The sequence below is a fragment of the Lissotriton vulgaris genome, chromosome 6 (genome assembly GCF_964263255.1).
Source record: "Lissotriton vulgaris chromosome 6, aLisVul1.2, whole genome shotgun sequence".
Classification (NCBI taxonomy): domain Eukaryota; kingdom Metazoa; phylum Chordata; class Amphibia; order Caudata; family Salamandridae; genus Lissotriton; species Lissotriton vulgaris.
The window spans coordinates 525,044,302-525,070,243 of record NC_141694.1 but is presented as its reverse complement, the minus strand read 5'-3'; positions in this window follow the sequence as shown (position 1 = coordinate 525,070,243).

Sequence of the window (25,942 nt, the reverse complement as noted above, 5' to 3'; positions counted from 1 at the left end):
CGTGAATTCGCCATTTTGTGTTTCGATTTCATTAAATTACTAGGTATAAGGGGGTACGGGAGACGTATCCTGACCCCTTATGTTTTCTGAGGGTGGCTGAGGAGGCTCATATATGTGTCCAATTGTCCAGGCCGGTCCCAGGCTATCACCTAGCCCTGCAGATGTAGTTTATGGCCCCAGCTGTAGAGAATCACCCCTCTTCAAAGGAGTTACAGTAGATCAAGGCCCCCACCCGATGAGATCCGTCACACCACATGCGTTCTTACTATCTGATAACCATCCTGTATTGTGCTTGGGGAGGGGATTCTCACTGTGAGGGTGTGTGGGTCCGAGCCTGAAGCGGAAGATTCCAGGGATGCCTCTTTGTACATCAAAGTTTTTACAATTATGTGTCACATTAAAAATATATAGCACTCCAACAAAGTAGTAGGATTATAACACTTTAATAACTTATAAATATATACAACGCAACAAAAACAGTAAATACATTTAAACATTTTTTTAAAAAAGAAGCAACTATGGTCAGTAGCTGTGTTTTGTGCGAATAGTCCCAAGGCAGCACAACGTGCTGAGTTCTGGACGGCACCCAGGTGATGTTACCTGGGTGCCGCACTGGTTTTTGGTATCCTACAATGCAGCTCCGAAAAACGGCGTGGGGCGTCCTGGGGGGTGCGGGGGGAGGCCTTGTCAGTGGTGGTCTGTTGTGCGAATAGTCCCAAGGCAGCAGAACGCGCTGAGATGTGGATGGCACCCAGGTGATGTCCAGTAAGTTGCCGCACTGGTTTTGGCATCCTACAATGCTGCTCCGAAAAACGGCGTTGGGCGCCCCGGGGGGGGGGGGGGGGGAGGCGGCGTAAACGGGCCTTCCCAGGTGGAGGCTCGTCTGTTGTACTGGGGTGGCCCTTTACCGTTTCAGTTGCCATTCCGCCCGCTTTTGCTACACTGTGCCTCATCCTCCATTCAGCTGTTTATCGCCCGCTCTTGCGGCTACAGCGTCTCGCTCACCATGTAGTTGAGTTGCGCCCACTCTTGCGGTGCAGCGATAGGCGGCTGCCACAGGACTCTTCAAATTTGGGCCTGGTCCACTAAAATGGCCCTGGGACACCTTGGAACTCGGATGTCCCCTGAGCCTTGAATATTTTACAAAAGTCTTGGGGGCCCCCGACTCCTGCAGGCTTCTTGTGGGGAGCGGCTGCCATGATTGCTCGCGGAATGACCACGACGGAGCCACGAGATGGTGGTGCTCTCATGCTGACGCCAGCTTCAGTCTGAAACATCCAGAAACAAGGTGGGGCTTTCATCGTTTGGGAAAAAAAATGTTTTAATCCAATGGAAAGTGTTCTTTTTAGGTCATATGATCAAGCCTTCCATCATTAGGAAACCAAAAGTAAAATTAACCAATGAAAAGTTTTATAAACAAGTCACATGACCTGTTATGCTTATGTTAGGCGCTGCTATAAAAAGCGTAGAAAATCCGTTGGCACGTGAGGCGGCGTCAGTAGCGGACCGATGTGCGAATAGGCCGAAGGCAGCACATCGCGCCAAGATCCGGATGGCACCGAGGTGGTGTTCAGCAAGTTGCCGCACTGGTGTGGCCATCCTACAATGCTGCGCCGAAAGTCGGCGTGGGGCGCCCCGTTGGCCTGTGATGTCGCGTCAGTCAGTGGGGGCTGTTTGAGGATCTGACTGCATTGGAAAGCAATGTGATGCTGTGCGTCGCCCCCAAGATGGAGGCTCCTCGGCTGCAGTGGGGCGCCCCTTGGTGTTTCACTCGCTATCCAGCTGAGTTGCGTCCGCACTTGCGGCTACAGTAGGCCGAAGGCAGCACAACGCGCCGAGATCTGGATGGCACCGAGGTGGTGTATAGCAAGTTGCCGCACTGGTGTGGCCATCCTACAATGCTGCGCCGAAAGTCGGCGTGGGGTGCCCCGTTGGCCTATGAGGTGGTGTCAGTAGCGGACCGAGGTGTGAATAGGCCGGAACCAACACAAAGCGCCAAGATCCGGATGGCACGGAGGTGGTGTCATAGTTGAGAGTTCTGAGCAGCGCTTGTAACACTGTCTGAAGATTATTTGCACCTGCTGCAGCTTCACTATTGCCCTGGTGTGGCCAAAGATCGCCGATGACATAGGCGGCCGGCTCCCAGGGTCCGGCGGAACTTTTTTCCTTTTCCTTTCTGCATCTTGTCCCACAATCCGTTTGACCTGAAGACACGACCAGGTCCCTGAATGTGTGCAGGGGGACCGTATTGATTGAATCAAAATGGCGGCTTCACACAAAGCTGACTCAAGCGTTGCTGCTGATGCTGTACAGACAAACTGGTTTTCAGTTTGTACATTCTTCAGGATTTTTCCATCCAAGGCTGGTTGAGAGTTTGTAGAACAATGGCTTCAGATCTTGCCCTCCCCTCTTTTGACTGATGGTTCTTGTTGCCTATCTCTTCTGTTGTCATTTAACTGAACCTTTTTTGACTGCCGAAAGGGTTCTGGTCCGACCGCTGGTTGGTGGAGACATTTTGACTATATCCTGGACCTGCCCGGCCTCGCCCAAAATGGCGCCGGTATAAATGCGACTCGTAACTCCTTGTTGGGTACTGGTTGCTCAACCTTGATATCGCAAGATACGTAGGCAGTTTTGAAGCACATGGCGGGCGGGGACGAGAATTGATTGAATATTTCGACATCCTTATTGATATTAAGTTCTGATGTGTTATTGATTACTGTACTATTGAAAGTTCGAATTAACGTCACCCATGGTACTTGCCTGCAAATGTATATCTAGAAAATTTTATTGTAAGTGGCCCTGTCGTATTTTAATTACAAAATGTACGTCCACCGATTCCGCAACTGTTAGACACCTTAGTTCTTGCAACCTAATGGCCCGCTCGTTACGTTCCTCTACAGTGTAAATGTCTCCTCATCAAATACGATTCCAGTTTGCTCCGTGGCCGGCCCACGTGGTTATAGGCCCGTATTTGTATACTGACATTTTCACAATAAAGGTTTTTAAAACAAAACATGGTAGTAGTATTTACATTGGTAAAGTTTTTAATTTTAGTCACTGTTTTCGAATCAGTAAAAGGCAAGTGAAATAAAGCAGTCCAATTACTTGACGGATAAAAGGTATAATACGCAGGAACGCAGTAAAGATAAATGGTCAAGGGCTGTTGTGTTTTCTACTCCTGCAACATAAAGTGATCGATAAGAATCTGATATTCAGGCGTATCGGCGACTAAGACAGCAGGCCGAGCATCTTTTGCTCAACGGCTCCGTCATGGGACGAAGAAACGCCCTTTTGCTAGAAAAAGGAATATATTTTACTTGCAGGACAGTTGTAAATTTTCCGGGAAAGTACATTAGCCTGGAACATTATAACATATATGTTTAAGAAAAAATAATGTTCGAAAGCAATAAAAAGCGTAATTTTTAGGTCATATGACCAAGCCTTTCATCATTAGAATAACAAAAGTAAAGTGAACCAATGAAAAGTTTTATTAACAAGTCACATGACCTATGCTTATGCTTACGTTACGAGCTGCGCGCCGCGCCCCGGATCGCTTCCGGGAAGCTGCGCTTCACGCACCGGAGCACTTCCGGGTGCGCTAACGCGGCGTGTCATATAACGCATTACGCGACAACGTAGGTCCAGAATATAGTCAAAATGTCTCCACCAACCAGCGGTCGGAACACAACCCCTTTCAAAAGTCTAAAAAGTTCTGTTAAATGACAACAGAAGGGACAGGCAACAAGAACCATCAGTCAAAGAGGGGAGGGCAAGTTCTTCCCTACCGGGTCACGTTGGGGCGCTACCGGAACTGATCGAATTGGTAGTCTACAGTGTTTCTGGATGTTTCAGACTGAAGCTGGCGTCAGCATGTTGTAACTGTTATAATTGCTATTATGCACAGCATGAGAGCACCACCATCTCATAGCTCAGTCGTGGCCATTCCACGAGCAATCATGGCAGCCGCTCCCCACCAGAAGCCTGCGGGAGTCGGGGGCCCCCAAGACTTTTATAGAATCTTCAAGGCTCAGTGGACGCTTTCGAGAATGGGGCCCAAGCCCTAGCAGACAAGCGTCCGAGTTCCAAGGTGTCCCAGGGCCATTTTAGTGGACCACGCCCAAATCTGAAGAGCCGGCCGCCATTTTGAGAGTCCTGTGGCAGCCGCCTATCGCTGCATCGCAAGAGCGGGAGCAACTCAACTACATGGTGAGCGAGACGCTGTAGTCGCAAGAGCGGGCGGTAAACAGCTGAATGGCGGAAGAGGCACAGTGTAGCAAAAGCGGGCGGAATGGCAACTGAAACGGTAAAGGGGCGCCCTACTACAGCGTGTCTTCAGGTCAAACGGATTGTGGGACAAGGTCCAGAATGGAAGAGTCATCAAAAGGCAAAAAGTTCCGCCAGACCCCGGGAGTCGCCGCCTATGTCGGGGGCGATCTTAGGCCACACCAGGGCAACACAACTTGGGGAGGGGGCAGGAGCCAGGCGCCCCCTCCGAGTCCGCGCCACCACACCGTATGTTGAAAATCTGAAGCCATCGTTCTACAAACTCTCAACCAGCCTTGGATGGAAAAATCTTGAAGAATGTACAAACTGAAAACCAGTTTTTGTCTGCATAGCATCAGCAGCAACGCTTGCTATCAGAGTGCATGAGTTTCATGCTCGATCGATTGAGCTAGCCGGATCAGGCAACAAAAAGTATAAAATAGTTATGTTAATAGTTATTTAATAAAATGTTTTACCCTGTTACTTTGCTGGTGTGTTGTATATATTCATAATATTTGCATAGAGTTTATCGTTATTTTGGGCGGGGTGGGTGGCGGAGCCGAGCTGTCTTGCAGCCATCATGGTGTGGAGCTCAGTTCATCTCACTAGTTTCGTATTTCTCATGAAGGGTTGTTCCTAATGTTTCTATTTTAGCGAGGTCAAAAAGAGATCCCATTAGTGGCCTACTGATTTTGCTCGATTACTTTTGTTTTTTTACACGATTTTTCACTATCTGCGACTTTGTGCTTGTTTGTAAATAGAGAATGAACCAAAGAGAATCAATTCTAAAACAGTAAATGCTTCGATAACAATCAATCAAATGGAGAGACAAGCAGGCACGACGGATTACAACAGGGGCAAAGGCCTGCGTTAACTACCCTTCACTATCTGCAAAGAGAGAGTACTACTAAGAGAAAAGAGGGGGGGGGGCAGCGTTCAAAGCACATCAGCGTGCATAAACACGAAAATGTTTTTACCTATCACGTACTTGACATTTGACAGCTTTTGATATTTGCTATTAAAAAACCATTGAAATTCACTGAAAAAACCATAGGTTTTAGCCCATATATAGTTAGGGATTAGCATTTACAAAACCTTAATTTACTCTCACAAAACCATAGAAATTCGCATATATAGTTAGATGCAATAACTATATATCGCGCACCCGCAACCCACTGCTGATGATGTCACATATTACATCATTCATGACATGGTCAGTGACATCACTGATGACATCACTGATGACATCTCAAATGACATCACTGATGACATCTCAAATGACATCACTGATGACATCTCAAATGACAACATCCAGTGACTGTATGTTTCTGTAAAGTTAAAATATGTCTTACATATTGAAGAATGAGTGGATGTATAAGTGTTTGGATGAAGGATTTAGTAGGTGCATGACTGACTGTATGGGAGAATGATTAAATGCGTCTCACTGAGTGTATGGGTTAGTGACTAAACTGTCTTAATTTGTGCATCATTATTACTGTAGTTCTGTAAACTGCTGCATGTGTTGATCAGTAGCTATATGAGTAACTATATGGGTTATTGATTGGTTGCCCAAATATTTGTATGGGAGAGTGAGTGTGTGTGTGGGGGTGGCTGGGAGGTGTGTGACTCTGTGCATAGATGTGTGAGCAGTTGATTCAGTAGATGTATGGGTTCAAAAGTGCATGTGGAAACAGCTGTATGGGCGGTTGACTATCTGCATGAGTGCATTGGTGAGTAATTGGATTTCTCAGTGCTACATGTCAAAGTAAGTACATATGTAAAACACAGTACATGTAAGAGTTGACATATATAAATAACTGTGCATAAGAGCCAGTGAATGTGTGAGTGGCTGTATGGATCATTGTGAACTTGTATCAGGGATTGTATAAGAGAGTAAATATGTGTTAGTATATGTTTGATTAAGTAAGGTGTGTATAACTGTATAGTTGAGGAAATGGAGGTGTGATTGATTCTTTGCATGACTGACTAGGTGTGTGAGTAACTAGTGACAGTCTGTGAGAGTCTGTTTACACTGATTGTATCTAAGGTTATATTAGAGTCTGAAGAGGTTGATCGTATTATCACATGAATGATATCATCAGTGATGTGATCAGTAATGACAAATGAGATGCTATCAGTGATTTTATCAGTGATGTCATCAGTGATGTCATTTGAGATGTCATCAGTGATGTCATTTGAGATGTCATCAGTGATGTCATCAGTGATGTCACTGACCGTGTCATGAATGATGTAATATGTGACATCAGCAGTGGGTTGCGGGTGCGCGATATATAGTTATTGCATCTAACTATATATGTGAATTTCTATGGTTTTGTGCGAGTAAATTAAGGTTTTGTAAATGCTAATCCCTAACTATATATGGGCTAAAACCTATGGTTTTTTCAGTGAATATATATATATATATATATATATATATATATGATTAGCAATGGAGAAAGAATGCCGCACTCCCAGGAGTTCAGTAAAAGCAGTTCTTTATTGAAGACAACAGTTTTATTTCAGCTTTGTATCAGAGCCCCATGATGCATTTCGACTTCCGTCTTCCTCGGATGGGAGTTGCTCACAGCTGTTACGCACGTTGTGCTTTAATGTCTTTTTGCAGAGCATTCTGGTAAGTATAGTTTTCACTCAGTTTGTTCCAAGAATGCCCCTTTGTTTTGTGAAAATTGCTTTCTCCTAGGCCCTTTCTCACTTCTCGTATTATGGGCCGCATCGGTGCATTTCAACCAAAGGTGAAAACCTCATCGGTATGATGAGGCTGTCCTTTTAAAACAAAGTCTCGCTAGGCGGAATTTGAAGTTGGAGACACTCCGGTCCGATCGTCTTCAAGTGCTGAGTGCACTCCGCTGGAGATTGGTATCTCCCCGTCCACTTTGTAAGTATTCAGGCACCGGGCGCTGCCGTCTGTTAAGTTTTTATTTCAGCAATTGTGGTCCAAGCTGCGGCGCGCTCTCGCTGCTGGTGCGACATGTAGGGGAAAGACCTTGCCTCGGAAATTCGTCACCGCCTCCAGACCAACGGGTGTCTCGCCTGAATCAAAGACCTCCGATGCCGGGTCTTTTAAACATTTCCACAAACGAGTAGAAAAACCACACGCTGGCGAGACCATGTACCAGACAAACTGAGTTTATTTGTCAAACCCCGGACGCGTTTCGCCTGACCAGCAGGCTTGTTCACCGAAGATACAATACAAACAATCACCATTTTAAAGTGCAAAAGTGCTGGGTCACGTGAACGGAAACAACTTTTCAGATAAGGAAATGGAAGAAAGACTTATAGTTCATTCCATAACACAAATTAGAAAACTGTTAACCATAAACAATTGTCAAAGCACAGAAAATTAGAAATATTGTACGAAATCAAATGACATATATACATATTAACCTCAAATAGCGATTAAAAGGAACACATCGGACTATGGCATGTTATCACTATCAGTCCATGGAATTACGCCCAAGTGGGCAATTGTCATTGACAAATCCTATAACATTGGTAACTTTTCATAGTGCAATAGACTTTGCAGACAATACCACCCCAGTGGGCAAGTATAAACGAAAGTTTCCACCGTGTACCCATAAAAAAATTGCCACCCTTGAATCATATATGTGCAAATAAAAACCACTTCATTGTAGGAGCGGGAATCCTGGGCCGGCCCCCTTCCCTTCACCTTGTTTTTGTACAGCAACCATAGAGCACAATTAGAAATGGATACTAAGACTTTATCACACCATCTATGTACCCCTTTCTATAGGTGTGTTTTCAAATCTTCTTACAGGTTAAGACCCCCAGGGGCCTTGGCGTTGAGTTCCAGAATATATCTGGACTCCAGCCGCCTCAACTTTTGTAAATGATCCCCGCCCCGCATGCTGTTAGGAATGGAGTCAATAACAAAGTAACAGAGCCCTGCTACTTCCTGATTGTGGAATGTCTCAAAATGCCGGGCTACCGGGTAGGCTGGATCTGCGTGCTTGATGGCTCTCATATGTTGCAGGATGCGCACGTGAACTGGGTGGATTGTACTGCCCACGTACCTGAGCCCACATGGGCATTGAAGCACGTAGACAGCATAGTCCGTTTTACAACTATAGAAACCTTTTATGGATTTCAGTCTTTTGGAAATTCCAGTTTGGTAAGTGCGGGTATTAACTCCCGCAGTGCACGCTTTGCATTTGGAGCATTTGATGAAGCCAAGTTTCCTTTTGAGCCAATCTATCCCACTCTTTTGTTTCTGGGGAGCTACCGGCAGCACGTTGGACACTAACATCTGTTTGAAGGACTTGGCTTTTCTGAAAGTGATCTCAGGCCTCTTTTTTACAAAGTCTTCAAGAATCGGATCGTTGGCTATGAGATGCCAGTGCCTGCTGACAATCCCCCTCACTGCCTTATGTTGCTTGTTATAAGTAGTGATCATTCTGATTTTATTTACAGGGCGTTCTTCTACTCTGTCCTTCGGGGGATTCTTAAAGAGAATTTCCTCTCTGCTTCTCGATTTAGCCTTACGTATCGCACTTGAGATGTTAGATTGTGAGTACCCCCTAGCTTTGAACCTTTTCTCAAGGGCATTGAGCTCTTTAGTCTGGCCTTCAGGGTCACTGCAATTACGTATAAGACGCAGACTTTCCCCATAAGGGATACTTCAAATGAGACTATTAGGGTGGAAACTGTATGCGTGTAGCAGTGTATTCCCTGCTATGGGTTTTCTGAAAAGTTGGGAGTGCAATCGGCCATCTTTAACAAAGATCGTTAAATCTAGGAAATTCAATGATGTAGGACTGATTTCACTAGTAAATTTAAGGTTAAGATTGTTGGCCTGGATTTTACTCACAAAGTTTTTAGCACTGGTCTCGGTGCCCTTCCATACCACAAATAGGTCGTCTATGTAACGACTCCACTGTAGTATGTTGTCCCTCCATTCAATGTGGCACTCCGCTCGGACCACCTGCTCCTCCCACCAGCCCATATGCAAATTAGCATAGCTGGGGGCGAAGCAGGTGCCCATCGCGGTACCACATATTTGTTTGTAGAGAGTAGACTCAAAAAGGAAGAAGTTGTTGTTAAGACAGACTGACGCCATCTCCACCAGCATTTGTGAGTGCAGCCATAGATTGATTGGTCTGGCCCGCAATGCATGCTTGAGGGCCCTTAGGCCGTCTTCATGTATAATGCTAGTGTAGAGTGTAGTAACGTCGATTGTCATGAGGAGATAATCATCTTCCCATGGTAGGTCATAGATCTTACGCAGGAAATCTCCTGAGTCTTGGACATAGGATGGGAGTTGTTTAACCAAGGGACAGAGGAAAGCGTCAATGAATTTGGAGGTGTTCTCCAGTGCCCCCCCGATTGCAGAAATTTTAGGTCTCCCTGGGGGGTTGGTGGAACATTTATGCACTTTAGGGATTAAATAGAACACCGGTGTTACTGGATTACTCACTTTCAGGAATAGCAACTCTTCTTTAGAGATTAGGTTTTGCCTATACCATCCCTGTAGCTGTGTTATATTTTTCAAAATTTTCATTCATCACATTCTCATTGACTTTTACATAGTTGTTCTTATTGTTAAGTTGTTTATAACTTTCAAATAAGTACTGTTCCCTGTCCCATCGGACAACATTTCCCCCTTTGTCTGCATCGCGGACAATGCAACTGCTGTTAGATTTCAATTTGTTGACTAAGGCAAAGTACTCCTTTTCCTGTTTAGTAAATGTTTTATGTTGCACACTTGTACATTTTTCAAGGTTTTTAAGATCATTGACCACCAACTCATGAAAAATATCAACAGAGTCTCTCATACTTAGGGGGTGAATTTCGATATATATATATATATAACCTACTGGCAGTCGCCAGTAGGTAGTTATAGTTAGGATTTTTTTCAGTGCAAAATCTCAAAATTCTATTTTGAATAACTTTGGCGCCGGTTGATGAATTTGCCTGAAAATTCCCTCAAATTTGCCTCGCGGAGCTTCGGTTCTTCCTTGAAAGTTTCGATGGGATTCGTGAAGTGGGGGCCGAGATAAAAGGGGGGTTCCAAAACGTGTTTTCCCCATGTTAATTTCCATAGGGCAGTCAAACTCACTTTTAGCCCGAACGGCTGAATGGATTTCCACCAAACTTGGCAAAATTGTAGGGACTGGTAGCCCGATGTGCCTTTGCTATGTCTCAAGATATGTGCTCCAGTGGATTTTGAGTAATTTAAGTTAAAAAAAATATATATATCTATAGGCGCGCCCCGGTACGCGCACCGGGAATGGATTTCCACCAAACTTGGCAAAATTGTAGGGACTGGTAGCCCGATGTGCCTTTGCTATGTCTCAAGATATGTGCTCCAGTGGATTTTGAGTAATTTAAGTTAAAAAAAATATATATATCTATAGGCGCGCCCCGGTACGCGCACCGGGAAGCGCACTGGGTGCGCCACGCGACTTGCGCACGGAAAGCTGATTGGCTCTCGGGTGTCTGTAAACATTCGAAACAGTCCGGAGCGGCCGCCATCTTGTGTCTCGGTAGGATCGAGACACAAGAGGTGGCCAAAACAAAGGGGGAAATGACCATAAGGGGGCAGGGTAGACCCCCCCTGACCCCTTAGGTTTGATGTGGGGGCTATAAAAGGGCCCTGCGTGCGCACCGGGGAGTGCACCAGGGAGCGTACCATGGGGAAAAAAGAATGACAGACTTTTCAAAAATTGTATGTTTATTAATTGTTCTTTTTGTTGATTTTTTTAATTAAGTACCAACATGTAGGTACCAATGCAGAGTCTAAAATTTAATATACACCGTCTCCTTTGTAGATATCTTGCATGTTGTTACAGAAGTTATTGTGGTATATGGAATTCATACCATAGTCTGTCAGGAAAGCAGAAACAACATGGAGGCAGGAGATGATAAAGAGATGTTAAATACACATTGGAGATAATATAGTGGGAGAAAGGAAGTAACCATGAGCAAACTTACTATGTAACACAAAAAAGTTGCACAGTATACTATAAGTCTCACTTTATATTATAAACATTTTAGAACTAATTGATGAATTACATATAAAAATGAGTAATGTCTCGAACAACTTTTGATTATTAAAAATAAATTTATTTTTCTGATTCTTTTTCAAAATTTAATAAAACTTCTAACAATATATTGTCTGGAATGTCCTCATTTTCATTCTGTGATTCTATTGATTCCACACATTGAACTAATTGATGGTCCAGAGACTCATCCATAAAATCAAAGTTATCATTCTCAGCAATTTTTTCTTCAGGGTTGTTGTCCAAAACAATTTCGAAAGAAACATTCTGTTCTTCTTCCATTTTGTTGCTGTAAATTGCATACAAAATAAATATATCAGTAGAGATAGGGCACTGTTGGGTTTAAGTTCAGACAGGTACTTGTGAGTTTTTAACAGTGAAGTTATCTTTGGGCAGTGTATGGTTTAAGGCAGGAAGTAGAACTATTAAAAAGTGCCTGTGATGAAGCCTGAGTAAATTCATAATTATACCAGAGAAGCCTAACTCAATCCATAATTATAATAGAGAAGCCTATCTCAATCTCTAACTCTTACAGAGGAACAGTATGCAACTATCTGAAAATGTTTTCCCAAATTAATTTAAAGTGCATAACATAGTTCTCCTTTCAAAATAACAACTTACCTATTTCAAAGTAGTTGAAGTTTTCTGTCAAACTTTTTTCCAAATGTACCTTAGGTAGTGTTAGTCAAAATGGCTGTGGTTCCCTCTTATTTTTTATATATATTCATGTACTTAACCAATCAAATATCAGCACATAAAAGTACAAAATGTAAGTAACATTTTAATTGGTTGAAAATTCAAACAGTTTCATATGTGTTTTTGTCATGTAATTTACCTCAGGATATTTAGACAGGGCTACAGCCCAAATGGCTCAATGGAATACCACCACATTTGGGTAAATGGTAGGGACTGCTATGTAGTGGGGCCTATTCTATATTTGGTGTTAGTGTCTCCAGTGGTTTTTATGTAAATTACTTTCCCACATTTTTTTGGGGAGCACTTACCGGTGCGCGCCCCAGTGCGCGCACCGGTAGCGCTACGGAAGTCCGCCATTTTGTGTTTCTGTAGAATTGAGACACAAGATGGAGGACAAACAACGTTGGGAATGGGTAGAAGGGGGCACGGTAGACACTTCCTGACCTTCCTGACCCATTAGGTTTTCTGAGGGGGGTTTAGAAGGCCCATTTATGTCCCCCCCCAAAAAAAACATTTTTAAATTTTCCACAGGGTGAGCGCCCGGTATGCACACCGGGAAGCGTACCGGGGAGCGTACTTTGGTGAAAAATAGTGAAAAAAGTTGTATGAAAATCATTATGAGTGATTAGAGGTAGGGTAGCCCTGAAAAGAGCTTTTGGGTTCTGTGGCTGATTTAAGTACCTACAAGTAGGTTCCAATGCACAGTCTTAAATTCAGGAGGAATATTCTATTCCCCTCATCTGAGAAGTGCACACCATCTCCTCTGTAGATGTCTTGCATGTTGTAACGCAAGTTATTGTTGTATATTGAACCCCTTCCATAGTCTCTCATGTAAGCAGAAACAGATTTATTCACATGTTTCCGTGCTTTCTCAAATTGTGGACAAAATTGGTTGGACCAGTTCCATTTCTGTCTTTGGCATATATTGGAATATACCAAGGCAGTTTGTGTAAAAAGTGTCATCAATTGATCAAAGGTGTCCTTTAAAAGCATTTCCAGACCAACCCCAGTCATAGTGCCCAAGTCATTTCCACCACAGTGCACTATTAAGAGGTCAGGGTTTGGCAGATGCAAAAAGGTTTTCACCAATGGTATCAATTGGTGACATCTCAATCCTCTCTGGCCAATCCACTTGATTTCCCCATTTGATAAATCAAGGTTGTGAAAATTTCTGCTAGCTGCATACCTTTGAGCCCAGTAGATGTAGCTGTGTCCAATAATCCAAACAGAATACATGATGAGAGAAGGTTCTGGTGCAGTCAGATGAAGTGTGGGAATGAAATGGCAGTTGGAACAGTAGGAGTTTACAAAAAAATAATTGGGGAGTTTCCCTGCTCTTGAATCACAAGCAATGATTGGTGGATCCAGATAGTTGAAAACTGAAAGTTAGGGTGCATGGTTGTGTTGTGTGAAAGAAGCAATTTGAATGGTTAAGAAAAAGTCACTAATGGAAAGGGGCGACCATTCGGTCCCCCCGAACGTATGGTGGAGTACCACGATCCCCCCGGGAAGCCATCTTGGGCGGGAGGCGAGTCTCGGCTGGTATGCCCGAAGCGGCGTAGCCGGGGCGCGCCTTTTCCCGCCCTGGAGTGGGTTGTCCTAGACACTGACGCGGCTGGCCACGCCCTCGGAGGCAGGCGGGGGCGGGTTTACGCCCGCCCGAAGACGGATAAAAGGAGCAACAAGCCAAGAAAGCATCCTCTTGTTCCTGTGCTCTGAAGCTGCACCTCCCCGCTGCACGTGAGCTCGAGACGGAACGAAGAGCCAATTTTGAGCGTTGTAATCTTTCTGTTTGTTTTACAGATATCTTCGTTTGAGAATGCCAGGCAAGAAGGTCGGAAAGCGGGTCGGTACCGATCAGATGCTCCGCATGCTCATAAAGGAGGTAGCCGATTTGAAGAAGCAGATGGCGGCTAAGAACGGGGAGGGAGGACCGAAGCGAGTCATCGGACCAGCTTTGCCAGGAGTAGTCCCTGGTGGGAGAGGCAAGAGGTCCAAAAGGGGGGCACTTGAGGGGGAAACCCCGGTTCCCGACACCCCACTCGAGGAGCCAACCCCGGTTCCGAAGGAGGGGCATCCGATCCCCGTGACCGGGGAAGATATGCCTCCCGAGTTAGCGGCACAATTAGCAGCGTGGTTGGGAAAAGATAGTGAGGGCACCACGGCTGACGACGCCCGGGCAGTAATGAGACAACTGCGGGAATCTAGAGAGGCTGCAAAGGCACCATCTTCTGTTACCCCGCCAGTTCCGGCGGCTGAAAATGCAACAGGCCCAAGTTCGGCGGCAAATGCAGCATCTGGTTCAGGTAAGCGGCCATTGCCGATCACGGGGGAGGGGTCTGTACCTTCACGAAGGGAGAAGGTGGCTCAGCACGTTCCACTGGAAATTAAGGAAAAGATTTGGGCGAATAAGTATGTGAACATTTTTTCTTTGCTTACCGACCATTACGAGATGGAGCATGTTAAGAGCCAAAAGGAGCTCATGCATCCGGGTGTTTGGCGCGCAAAAATGGCCGCCTTTAAGGTTGATGAGAACATAGGTACTTGGGGCAGAGCGTGGGGCATTTTTACCTCCATCATGGGCGAGCGCAGGCCCGAGTTGCTAACCGAGTTGCCTATTTATCAGTCACGTATCATGGAGTATTCCGTATCGTACGGGGGCAATCAGTGGTTCTGTTATGACAATATTTTTAGAAAAGCTAAGGAGCACGACCCAGTTCTGACTTGGGATTGTTTCGACTCCGTTTCATGGCAAAAAATGGAGAGTTCAGGAATGTTAAAAGTGCTATTGTCAGGAAGTAACGGGGGGGAATCTTCCCGCCAATCCTCTGGGACACCCTTTCGGACGGGTGCAGGTAACGAGTACCACTCGAAGCCGAGTGGCAACGCAGGTAAAAAGGGGATTTGTTGGAATTTTAACAGGGGGAAATGTACGAGGCCCCAGGGGTCATGCAAGTTCAGACATGAATGTGGGGGGTGTGGGCAGCCATCCCATCCTGAGTCCATGTGCAGAGCCAAAACGGGTGATAACGGTGGTAGGGGAAGCACCAAACAGGTCTGAAATAGTCCGAGGGGCGCCTTTACCTACTCCGATTGATACCATGGCAATGATTCCTTGGCTCAACGAATACCCGGATCATGCTTCCGCTGGGGTGTTGCGAGACGGGTTTTCATATGGTTTCCGCATCCCAGTGGGGGATTTTCAGGGTGTAGCAAACTGTAAGAATCAACTGTCGGTCTTGCAGCATACGGCGGTGGTACAGGTAAAGATTGGGAAGGAGGTGACTCGAGGTCGTGTCGCCGGTCCATTTGATTTGCCACCGGTTGCTAACTTTGTTTGTTCCCCTCTAGGGGTGGTCCCCAAGAAGGACCCGGGTGAGTTTCGGCTGATACATAACTTGTCAGCCCCACGTGGTCTTTCCGTTAATGAAGCGATAGACCCGGAAGTGTGTTCGGTGCGGTACGCATCTTTCGATGAGGCCGTTGCCATGTTGAATCGCCTGGGGCCCGGGGCGCTGATGGCAAAATCAAACATCGAGTCAGCGTTCCGGTTGCTCCCGGTGCACCCAGACGATCAGCGTCTCCTTGGTTTTATGTTTCAGGGTCGCTATTACATGGATAGATGTATGCCAATGGGGTGCTCGATATCCTGTGCCTATTTTGAAAAGTTCAGTTGTTTTCTACAATGGGTATTCACAAGGAAGACGGGTTTTCAGCATGTTATGCATTATCTCGATGACTTTCTGTTTTTGGGGGCAGCCGGGGATCCTGAGTGTGGACAGGCTTTACATGAATTTTGTGTCTTAATGAAGCAATTCGGTGTGCCATTGGCACCAGGTAAGACTGTGGGTCCCTCAACTTTGCTCGAGTTTCTGGGGATTGAGCTCGACTCGGAAGAAGGTTGTTTTAGATTACCCAGGGAAAAAGTGTTAAAATTCAGGTCATCCCTTGAAACATGTATTCGTGCGACAAAAGTAAACCTGCATCAATTGCAACAGGTGGTGGGTCAGTTGAATTTTGCCCTGAGAGTAATGCCAATGGCACGCCCCTTTTCCCGCTCGATTGCACAAGCCATGGTCGGCCTGAAGGAAGGACATCACCGCACGAGGCTCTCGGCAGAGGTTCGCCAGGACATGCGCATTTGGTTGGCATTTTTGGCGGATTTCAATGGTCGAATTGTTTGGAACAAACCGGCAGTGTCCTCCGAGGAGCTGGGGCTTTAGACAGATTCAGCGGGGAGTGTAGGTTTTGGTGCCATATTTGGTACACAATGGTCGGCTCAAAAATGGCCGTCATGGTGGCACGAGTGCGGGCTGACAAGTAACATTGCTTTCCTTGAACTCTTCCCTATTTTGGTGGCCTTGAAAACATGGCCGGAGGGGTTTCGGGATCACTCTGTGGTGTTCTGGTCTGATAACATGACTGTGGTTGAGTGTATCAATAGTCAGGCAGCACGTTGCAAATGGATTCTGAGACTGCTCAAAGAAATTGTGTTATTGTGTATGCAGTTGAATGTGCTCATTAGGGCAAGACATGTCCCGGGGGTACTGAACCAAGCGGCTGATGCGCTTTCTCGTTTCCGTATGCAGGCCTTCTGGGGTTTTCTGCCCGCAGCGGACCTGGTGGCAGCACCCTTTCCCGAAGCTCTCTGGTCTCTCGGTGCCCCGAACTACAAAACCTCGTGGGAGAGAGTTTAGCACCCAGGACAAGGAAGGCATATGAAGGGGCGTTCCGTTCCTATTTGTCCTTTTTGGGTTCTGCTGGGGGGGAGCTTTGGGGACAGGAAGAGCTTGTCGTGAGATTTCTGCTGTCTTTACATCAGGCAGGCAAATCAGTAGCTACGGCCCAGAGGCATCGGGCCGCCATTTCCTTTATGGCAAGGGCTCATGGGATCCAGGACCCGACAGCGTCTTTTGTGGTGCAGAAAGCGCTGCGTGGGTGGCAACGCCTTGAGGGTCGCAGAGTAGATGAGAGGCACCCGATAGGTCTGGATAGGTTGACCCTGTTATTGTCCGTACTCCCGGCAACGTGTTCATCCCAGTACGAAGCAGTGTTATTCCGAGCTGCATTTGCGCTAGCATTCCATGGGGCTATGCGGGTAAGCGAATTGGTGGCGAAGAACAAGCAGGATACGATGGGGGGACTGTGCCGGGAGCACATTCAGGTCAGGGGGGAGATGATGACAGTCTCGTTTGTTAGGTCCAAAACCGATCAGGGTGCAAATGGGGACTGCATAATCATTCAGAGGATCCCCGGGTCTTCCATGTGCCCTGTGGTGTACGTAGAGGAATATTTAGCGCAGAGGGTGGCATCATGGGGGGGACCTTGTTGAGACACGCTGACGCCACCCCACTGACGAGGTTTCAGTTCCAGCGGGTGCTTGCGATGTCGATTTCGGCCGCGGGCTTGAACCCCGGCGAGTTCGGGACCCATTCCTTTCGGATAGGGGCTGCTACTGAAGCTACAGCCAGGGGTCTGAGTGTAGAAGAAGTAAAACGTGTGGGGCGTTGGTCCTCGAACTGTTATAAAAGGTATGTGCGGTTGCACATGTTGTGAAGCTGTAATGATGTACTCACGCTTCTTGTTTTTGTTTGGTTTTCAGTTGCGCAAGCTTACGAGGCGGGGCGGACTGTGCAGTCGACCCGACACCTGGGGACCAGCGGTCAGACATCACCGGCTGTGAAAAAAGAGGTGTGGGTCGTGGGCCACTCATACGTGAGGCGTGCCGCGGACGTATTCAAAGCAGGTGACATGATTCACGTGGCTGGGGAATACGGGTACAGGGTGTCCTTCTACGGAAAGGGCGGGCTCTGTATTGACCAGTTTCAATCCTTTTTCGAGGGTTTGTTAGGGCGGACAAGGTCACCGCCGTCTATAATGATAGTCCATCTTGGGGGCAACGATTTGGTGGCCACTGGTAGACGACTTCTTCTTGAGGCAATGCTTTCCACAGTAAGTTGGTTGGCAAGAAGAGTTCCAGGGTGCACAATTGCATGGTCCCATATGATCCCACGGAAAGTGTGGCGGGGGGCTATTTCGGTTTCTGCTCTGAATCATTCAGTAAAGAAAATAAATAACAAATTGAGTAGATTGTTTCGGTCAAGTACACTGCATTCTGTTTCGCATGGTTGTATCAAAGGGGACAGTATGTATTTGGGGGATGGGGTTCATTTGTCCCGGGTGGGGAATGAGTTACTCATAGGAGACCTCATGGCTTGGCTAAAGAGTTTAAAACATGACCTTTAGGCAGGAGTTGTTGTGGGGGGTCCGGATAGCCGGTCAGCTATCCGGCCTGTGGCGGTAAGGTCATGATCGGTGAGCAGTAATTGGAAGATCCCTATGGGGGGGCGTCACCCATTACGGATGGGAGCGCTCGGGGGAGGTGGCCATTGGCCCCTCAACGGGGATGCGGTCCCTTCTAAGGATAGGCCGCCGGAAGGAAAGGAAAGGTGGTCAAGGCCCCTTCCTGGATAGGAGGGGCTACGGGCCCTCCTGGGGAATTTCCCGGTGCCAGGACACCTGCGACGGCAGATGGGGTAAGTTGTGTGGGGTTCGGGAGGGGGTTTACGCTACCTTTTAGACACCTCACACGAGTCCTCGGACGACCGTTAAATGGCGTCGAGTTCATTGGGGCCCCCGTCAAGTCCAAGGGAAATTGTTAGATGCACTTGAGGTACGCCTCTGTGCGGTCGCTCCCCTCACAAGTGAGGGGGGGTATTTCTGGTTTAGGGATCTGACACCGGTTACGACCTTGCCGTTGGCCCTTAACGTTAGGATGTACAATTTCAAGTCAAATGTTTTGTAGGATGTTAGTTCGGCTAGGAGAACCTTTGTATTAGAGATCTGTTAAGGTTAGCCAAACATCGTAATGTGGAAATGAAATTGTACATAATATGAAACTGTTATTTTAATGTTTTGATTTTGTTTCATATTTTAATAAATACGGCCGGGAGGGTCACTCCCTCCCGCCTTCCAAAAGTTCAGAACCGTTTCCGGTTTCCCATCCTTGGGGATTGTGTTGAGAGGGGGTGGCGGGTATCTCAGCCATAAAGCAATAATGCCCTGGATAAGCTGGTGTGTTGAGAGGTCAAACATCCTGGCTGACTTAATTTGCAGGGAGTTGCTATGGTAACAGATAGAAAGGTCTGAGAGGGGGAAGGGTGTTGGTTTGAAAAAAGTGAGGGAAGAGTTTTGATTGGTTAAAATGAGGCATATGTGTGTAGAATTAGAGGTTTTCTCTGCCAGTCTTGGTTTCAGTTTATTGAGTGCACACCTTTTGCTCTGCTAAAGAAAAATTGGTGTGTGTGTCTGACACTGTTCTCAATCTCCCAAAGCATTTGTAAAAGTAAGTAATGATTCATTTAATTTAGATAGAGACTTGATTGCTCTATGGAGAAGATTTGGAAGCAGATAGTGAAGTTTCAGTAGTAAAATTGAACGCTTGTACATAGGACTTGTGCTGTGTTTGTAAAAAGTTATTTAAAAAACGATTTTGGGGGAAATGGATGGCTTATATTTTTGAAAAGAAATTAATAGTGTTTGCCTCATTAAATAAATATATTTGAACCTTTTAGAATGATGTCACTTGCATTACCTCAGATTTGGAAGCAGATTGAGATTCTTTCTTATTGGTTTGTGGCATGTTTTTTTGGAAATGCTTGCTATGTACGTTTGCAAGATAGGGGATTTGTATTTTTTGAAACAGTGAGGTTTCAGTAGTGAAATTGAATGCTTGTACATAGGTCCTGTGTGTGTTTCTAAAATGTTATTCAAAAAACTATTTTGGTGGCAAATCAATGGTATTTACATTTGGGTCTTATTTATGATTGCCTTGTGGCGCCGGTGCGTCACTTGTAACAAGGGAAAAAAGTGACGCACTGGTGGCGCAAGGCCTTCATAAATAAGGCCCTGAGTTTCTTTGATGTTGGTTTGTGTCTTGCTTTTTGATAATGCTTGCTATGAACATTTGCAAGATAGGGGATTTGTATTTTGTGAAACAGTGAGGTTTCAGTAGTGAAATTGCATGCTGGTACATAGGTCCTGTGCTGTGTTTCTAAAATGATATTCAAAAAACGATTTTGGGAGCAAATCAATGGTATTTACATTTTGGTCTTTTTTATGATTGCCTTGTGGCGCCGGTGCGTCACTTTTAACATGGGACAAAAGTGACGCACCGGTGGCGCAAGGCCTTCATAAATAAGGCCCTGAGTTTCTTTGCTGTTGGTTTGTGTCTTGATTTTTTATAATGCTTGCTATGAACATTTGCAAGATAGGGGATTTGTATTTTGTGAAACAGTGAGGTTTCAGTAGTGAAATTGAATGCTTGTACATAGGTCCTGTGCTGTGTTTCTAAAAAGATAATTTGTCTATGCAGCAAAATGTTTTAACCAAGCATTATCCAAAAATATGAGTAATCTGAGGAAACATAGATGACATGATTGTGAAATGTGTTAATATATTTCTTGAATCATGCAGATACTATCTAATCAACCTTTTTCTTTGTAATATTCTAGCCTTGAGTTACTCTCTATTACACCTTTTGTCTGTTTTATACTGTCTCTCTTTCTGTTTCTGACTTTTTTCTCTCTTCCTGTTACACCCTCTGTCTGTCCAATTTCTTGTAACATCCTGTCTCTGATTTAATTCCTCTTACACCCTCTCTGAAACTTACTCTCTGTCTCTTCCTTTGCAGGCTCTCTCTGTTTTAGTCTCTTTTACAACCTTTTCGTTTCTAACACCCTCTCTCTGTGTTAGTTCCTGTTACACCCTTTCTCTATTTTATACCCTGTTACATCCTTTTTCTGATTTACTCCCTTTTTTGCCTTACTCCTTTTCCCTATTACATCCTTTCTTTCAACATATTATACACTCTCTTTGTCTTAGTCCTTTTGCATGTTTTACTCCCTCTACCTGTTTCTTTGTCTGAGTCTCTGTGTTTTTGTGTTACTCCCTCTAGCTGTTTTTCTTTGTCTTACTCCTAGTTATATAGTTGCTGTGGTATAAACTTAGATATGTTGCAAATTAGTGTTTATATCGTTTGCTTATTGTGATTGCTTTGTTGTTTGCTAATAGTGGTCTATAATGTGTTATTTTTTTCTTTACCACAGATTGAAATCAACATTTAAAAAGTAAGCAAAAATGCCGTCAAGGCAAAGGAGAAGAAAAAATACCATACGGAAAATAACAAAATTAGCAATGGAAGTAAAGGAATCCTCTACAACAAGTACTTCCAAAAACACCCAAAAAGGTCCTGGTAAGACAACTAAGTCTTTTTTTTCGCAACATATGTAAAACAAAAACAAATGTTAACTGTAATGTGAAGATCCAGAAGGAGAGAGCAAATTTGAAAAGGAAGGAGAGGCCCCGAAATAAATGTCTCTATTGGAGCAGGAGAGAAGAATATGGATAGCAATAGAAGGTTAAATCAATTTAGGGACATTCGTAGACGAATGTTTCGCAATAGGGTAGTTTTAAATTTGCTAAAAAATGAAAAGAAAGGTAAACAGAGAGCTGCTTTTTACAAGAAAAAGAAAAAGTGTAGAGAAGATTGTTGATCAGGCTTTTGAAGTTAAGAAAAAATTATTTATTTTAGTAATCAATAGAATTAGGATACTTAACAAGGCAATTGATGTTTTCAAATCGAACAGTACATGGAAAAGAATAATTAATCGGACTCATTTTTGTGAAGTATATTCTGGAGAATGGATGCATAGTTCAAGTTCTTAGCCATTTTTTAATGAGGAGAGTTACTTTCAGGAAAATGATTTGGTGCATACAGTTGACACCAGTGGTCGAGCATATGAGGTGAAAGATGGTTGTGTGATGGAAAAAGAGAAACTTGTGTCTAGAGATGCAGAAGAGGTGATAGCTGATGAAGTTTTAGGGAGACGTACTAAGGGTCCAGTGTACACATGGAAGTGCAGTAGTATTTGTAGTGTGCGACAGGATTCAATCGATTTACTTCGAAATTTCTTACGTACATATAAAAAGAAAAGTGTAAAACAGAAAGTGAAGATTTTGCAAGAGTTAGATCCTTGCAGAGTGAGAGAAAACACAGGTTTGCATGGGCATTCACTGGCTTGTCTTTCTAGAAAAGTATGTCAGAGTGTTTTTCATCATTTTAGGATGTTAGCAGTGCATCATAATAAGGTGAGGAAATTAGTGAGAAGGTTGTATTATGCAAAAAGTCCAGCACTTAAGCTTAAACAGTTAAACAGTGCTATTTTGCATGGATCTGAAGTAGATGTGAAGACTATTTGTGAAGAAATTGAGTTTTGTTATTTTGGGATTAAAGAGGACAGTGTAGAAATGGATATAGTAATAAATGGTAATGTGGAAGATAATGTACAGATTTCAAGTACAGAAAAATTTGACGAGGAAATTACCAAGTTTAAGGTGAAATCAAGTGAAAGGCCTAATTTAACTTGTGTGTGTTGTCGACAGACTCATTATAAGATTCAGACTAGGTTAGTTGATTTATTTGCAAAATGTGAATTGGAAAATAATAGTGAATGGAAGGATTTTGTAAGTTATTTGCTGGTGGAGAATTCTTTTGATTTGAGTTTTGGTCAGCGTATTTGTAATTATTGTTTGAAAAAATTAAATGAAAATAGTATGGCTGCTAGAGCTGCTCATAATAATCTTCAGTTGATAGATATTCCTTCTGAATTGATGGATTTAAATACTTAGGAATCAATTTTGATTCAATGTGTTCATCCTTTTCAAGCTATTGTTCGCATGGAGCCTAAGATAGGGAAATTACCTCCTACAGATTTACAAAGAAGATTAAAGGGAAGAGATTTTTATTTGCCTTTAGATGTCAAGAAAAATATTGATACAATTGGTGTAGAAAGAGTAGAAGAGGATCCTCTGGTTATTCTAGTTAATGGGGTTCCGACAAAGAGTAAGAAAATCTGGCAAGATTTAGTGGATGTTAGGAAAGTCAAAAAGGGAACGTTGTATTTGGTCAAAAACAATGAGTACTATAAAGATGTAAGTGTTGGAGCAGAGGAAACAGCTACAGAAGAAGACAGTGATTGTTCAGTTGGCCAAATTGAAAAAGTTTATGTGTCTAGAAGTGAAGAAATATATGAACATTATACTGTTCATCCTTTGCATTCCAAAGAAGTAATGGGGAATGCAATTGACTTGTTTCAAATGAAAGCAGCAAAAGGAAGTCCTATTAGTGTATGGGAAGAAAGTTTGGAAGCTAGTTGTTTTCCACAGTTATTTCCAACAGGTCGAGGTGGACGATATGACGATCAACCAGTTCAAATTCCTGCTGCTGAATACCAGATTATATTAAGATTATATGCTGAAGATCCAAGGTTTCGTCAATGCATTCCGTATTTGTTTCATCTACTGTATGAAAGTGATTTGTCTGGGCTTTCTTATGCAGTTAATCATATACTGAAAAGTGGAGGTCATCTGCAAAATGTTTAGGCGAGGGACCTTATGGAGAAAGTCAATCTGCAAGACAGTATTTTGGAATCTCATCTAATCAATCTCATGGCATGTCAGCGTGTAACAAACGAGTATTGGTTCCGTCGTCATGGGGAATTGAAATGTATGCTAAGAAACTTAGGAACTCCTACATGGTTCCTCACTCTTAGCTGTGCTGAGTATGCATGGGACCACCTACTTCAATTTCTACGAGAGGGAAATGGAAACATACAAAATATAGAATTGAAAACACCTGGAGAACTGTGTTCTTTGGATCCAGTGAATGTTTGCAGATATTTTAATCATAGATTTGAAGCTATGATGTCTTTTATTACCAACAAAAAAATCCTCCCCTTGGAGAGGTTTTGGATTTCTTTTGGAGGAAGGAATATCAAGCGAGAGGTGCTCTTCATATACATATGTTGTTATGGATTAAAGATGCACCAAAATTTGGAACTGATTTGGATGACACAGTGATGAGTTTCATTGAAGAATATTCAACATGTGCTGTTCCGATAACTACTGAAGAAAACAGTTTAAGGCAACAAGTTTTACGTTTTCAATCTCATTGTTGTGGAAAGTACTGTCTTGGAAAATTCAAAAACAAGGAAAAGTACTACACGAAATGTTGTTTTGCGTTTCCACGACCAGTCATTAATAAGGGAAGAGTAAATAATTTGAGTCCTCTCTACGACATACTGTGACGAAGAAATCACCCAAAAATACATACAATTTAAAAAGAAACTAAGAGTCCAAGTACATCAACGACTACAACCCAGTGATTTTGTCCATGTGGAATGCTAACATGGATATTCAGTTCGTTGCTGACAACTCTATTGCTGTGGCTTGATATGTGACATCTTACATCACAAAAAAAGAAAAGACAGAACTGAAGGAAATGTGGGAGGACATTTCACATGAAAAGAGTCTAAGCAAGAAATTATACAGTTTCAGTCTGAAGATGTTGTCGCATCGAGAAATTGGAGCATATGAATGTTCTGATCGGTTATCATCAGCAAGTCTCTATGCCAAATCAAGAACAATCATTTGGGTGAGTCTAGGTCTTGCTGCAACACGAAACCGAGTTTTGAAATCTGTACAAGAAATTGAATATTTGGCAGAGAAAGAACCAAACAGTACAGATATTTTGAAGACAAACATGTTGGATACATACTATCCAAATAGAAGTACTTACCTTGAGAACACTTGTTTGTATGAAGTTCTGCAAAACTACAGTTATAAGAGGAACATCACAGAAGATATCAATAATGGAAAATATGCTGTCATTGGGTATGAAGGATGTCTAGTGAAGCAGAGAAAAGGCCATTTGATTAATCATCGAAAATTTAGTTGCGAAGCTATAGACAAAAGATAATTTTACTATTTAGCTCTTTTGCAACTCTTTAAGCCATGGCGTACAGAAGAGGAACTACTTGGAGATTTTCTCTGTTATGAAGAATCTTTTAATACAACTAAGGATACCCTAGAATGTCCTGTTTTTCCAAATTATCTGCAAATGTTGAACGAAGAAATAGACCAAGAAACCGCAATTGCTGAAGAGATTGCTAGAGACAGTTCTCAAGACAGTCAGAGTTCTACTTCATTTAGTCAGGATCCACTAGGAGGAGCAATTATCCAAAATGAAGCTGCAACTGCCATGGATGAGGTGGAAAGAGCCATGGAACAAGCTCAAGAGGATGTAGTTAACTTAAAAGATTTGGTAAAGCAATAAACGTTGAGCAGAAAAAGATGTATGACGAAGTCACAGAACAGATTGAACATGGATTCAGACATGAGAAAAAAGTGTGCTCGTGTACATCATTTAAGCCTGTTCGACTGTACGTAAGTGGAGAAGCGGGAGCAAGAAAAAGATTAAAGCCATTGCAACTTATTTGCAGAAAAGGACTGAATCACCGCTGTCTTGTGTTGTAACTGCTCCAACTGGACTGGCAGCACATAACATTAAAGGGATTACTCTCCATCGTTTACTGATGCTGCCAGTTGAGCATGATAATAAATTGCATTACAACAAGCTATCTGGAGATGCGTGTTCTGAAGTTTACAGAGTCCTGAAGAAAATGAAACTTCTTATCATTGATGAAGTAAGCATGGTCTCAAATCTAATGCTTGTTTTTGTGCATTTGAGAATGCAAGAAATTCTTAGAACAGAGTATGATGTGTTATTTGGAGGAAAACACATTATTGTTTTTGGAGATCTACTGCAGTTGACTCCAGTAAAAGGACAGCCAGTGTTTAAAATGATCACGCATGAAGATACCAGGAAGACCCTTGGAAGCATTGGAAATGTTAATATATGGTTACATTTTAGGTATGCTGAACTGCTTCAAAATATGCGACAGGCAAAGGATGAAGATTATAAAAATATTCAACAAGATGTAAGAATCGAAAAAGTAAGTGAGCTTGGGAAAGAAGCTTTACATGCTCGATTATTTTCAAATTTGTATCCAAATGAAAACATTCTTCCAGAGAATATTTTTTAA